A 2,674-nucleotide genomic window follows, 5' to 3' on the forward strand; every position below is an offset into this window, starting at 1 on the left:
GCCAGCTGCTGGCCCGGCGTTTGCGGCAGGTGAGGAGGGGCGGGGGTGCCCAGCGTTTTGTATCCGCAGTGACCGACCCTTAGTCTGGTCTGACCCCAGAATACCACAGAGGGTTCGTGAGACCTGATTCACTTCGCTCAGGCAGTCCTTGAGGCTGGAGCGACTGAGGCCTGCAGTCTGGAAGCCCCGGGGGCAGAGGCAAGCTGGGCGCTGGTGCGAGCAAAGTTCTGGATTGGGTGGGCTCCGATGACATCGAGTGAAGGTTCATTGTAACGCATGGCGTCAGTTCATCCGGGGCTGCCGTTCCAGAGTTGTACGTTTTATTTCGAGGCATTGCGCTGGCTGGGTTCTGATGCCTGGAATTATTCAGATCTTGCCCCACGCAACCTTCCTGATCTAAGGCCTCTCTTAAAAGAAGTGCCGACTTATCCAATAAGCTTAGATAGTTATAAAAGCCCCCAGCCTCTGTACACAGCCCTTGCCCCAATCCCTGCCTGGGCTGCTTTCAGTGTATTTCCCAAACAGGCAGACTAGTATTGGGTAAAAGTGCGGATTTTGGAGCTGCACGGATCTGATTTTCAACCAAGGATTCGCCATATATCAGTAATGTGTCCTTGAGCAAGTTACTCATCTGAACTTCAGTTTCTTCATCTGTAAAATAATGAAAATGCCCGCCTTTCAGTGTTTTGGATTACTAAAATAAGAACACGAGGTGTGTAGCCCAGCTTCTGCATGTAATGAAAACATGGCCCTCATTATGACAGTACTCTCTGACAGACATTTTTCGCTAAGCAACACTTTTTCTGTCTTCATGGATCTGGAACTGTGACTGACCCTTAGTTTGTGTTCTGAAGACAGAATGTGATTGTCTGAAGAGAGAACTGCTGCATTTTGAAGGTCTCTGGAGGAAAGTGCAGGCGGGTTGCTCACACTGGTTATGTCATAGAAATCCCTGTGTGTGTGTGTGTGTGTGTGTGTGTGTGTGTTAGGAGTGGGGGGTATAAAATATACATAGTATGAAATTTTTCATTTTAACCATTTCTGTGTGTACAGTTCAATGGTATTTATATTCTTGTGCATCCATAACTGCTATCTCAAGAACTTTCGATAAGGGGGACCAGCAGTTGGCGTAATGGCTATGTCGCTGGACTCGCACGTAGCCGACTGCGGTTGGCGACCCGCAGCTGGTGGCTTAAAACTCACGCTGGGCGCATGTGTGTGCGTGCCCAAGATCCTGAGAAGAGAATGGAGGAGAAAGGATTGTGGCGTAGCCATCCCCCCTGGGGGGTGATTTCTCGCTTTCTGTCTCTCTACCTCTCTCTGTCTGGCGAGTGCATGCGCCCTATAGCGAAAACCTCTCCAAAAAGAAAAGAACTTTCTAAGGACCAGCAGATGGTGTAATGGTCACATGGCTAGACTCTCAAGTAGTTGACTAGGGTTCAAGTCCTGGGCCCTACAGCTTCAAACTCACACCAGGTGCATGTGAATGCAAGTCCAAAATCCCCAGAGGAGACTGGAGGAGAAAGGACTGTGGCATGACCATCCTCCTTAGGGGAGGTTCTTGCTTTCTGTTTTTGTGTCTCTCTGGTGGCACACCCACCCTACAGCAAAATTCTCTCTTCAAAAACAAACATACAAACAAACAGTGTTCTGTCTTCCCAAATAGAAACTCTGTACCCATTAGACAACAATTCCCATACCCCCTGCCCCAAGCTCTGGCAACTACCATTCTATTTTCTATTACTGTGAATTAGATTACTCTAGGTACCTCATATAAATGGAGTCCTACAATGTTTGTCCTTGTATGTATGTCTTGCTTCTAGAAATCTGTTTTATTAAAGAATTACTTAATTTAATTTATTCATTCATTTATTCATTTATTTTAATTTGACCAGAGAGACAGAGAGAGAGAGAGAGAGAGAGAGAGCGAGAGAGAGAAAGCAAGCCACCAAGTCTAGGACTTAAACCATGGTCAGTCATGTGGGAGTGCCCAGCGCCTTAACCACTACGCCACCTGCTGGCCCCCAGAAATCCCATTTTTAAAGACAAATTTCATTATGAAAACACTTTAGTGCAGAGCCAGAAGAGGAACCCACTTACCTTTTTTATCTGTAAAATATCAATCTAATAGAAAAAAATTAAGTCTTGTATAAGTAACTTTTTTTTTAAATTGCTGGAGGATGCATGCACTTACAAGAGAGAGACGGAGAGTGAGAGGGGGTTGTGGTCACACATCGCAGTGCTTTCTCCTGCATTTCTCCATCCTGTTGGGATTTGGGGCATGAATGCACATGTATCCAGCATGTTTTTCAAGTTGGTGGGGCTGGGACTTGAACCACAATCAGCCATGTGGAATCCAGTTCTCTAAACTACTGCAATATGGGGCTGGCCCTAAAAGTCTAAATTTTCTTTCTCTTCTTTTTTAAAAAATAATTATTTTAGGGGCTGTCAGGTTGCATGGTAGTTGGGGCACTGGACTCCACATGGCTGACTATGGTTCAAGTTCTAGAACTGGCAGTTTGTTCTCTCTCTCACTTTCTCTCTCTCTCTGGTCAAAAACAAACAAACAAACAAACAAACAAACAAACAAAAAAACAAAACAAAAACAAGGGAACCAGCAGTTAGCGTAATGGCTATGTCGCTGGACTCCCACATAGTCAACTGCGGTTCGCAT

General features: G+C 45.7%; 1 protein-coding gene across 2 annotated transcripts in view; it reads left to right on the forward strand.

Annotated features, from left to right (window-relative positions):
• Window positions 1-2,674, forward strand: part of CCDC32 (coiled-coil domain containing 32) — a 13,689-nt gene that overhangs the window by 272 nt on the left and 10,743 nt on the right. Inside the window, exon 1 of one of the 2 annotated variants that reach the window (XM_006158696.3) lies at window positions 8-29. The exons of the other annotated variant lie outside the window; for it this stretch is intronic. The gene's annotated coding sequence lies outside the window, so the exon portion shown is untranslated. Of the gene's footprint in view, window positions 1-7; window positions 30-2,674 lie in introns of those variants that run through there. 2 annotated transcript variants of the gene reach the window in all.

Source organism: Tupaia chinensis, unplaced genomic scaffold (assembly GCF_000334495.1).
Source record: "Tupaia chinensis unplaced genomic scaffold, TupChi_1.0 Scaffold000605_1, whole genome shotgun sequence".
NCBI lineage: Eukaryota > Metazoa > Chordata > Mammalia > Scandentia > Tupaiidae > Tupaia > Tupaia belangeri.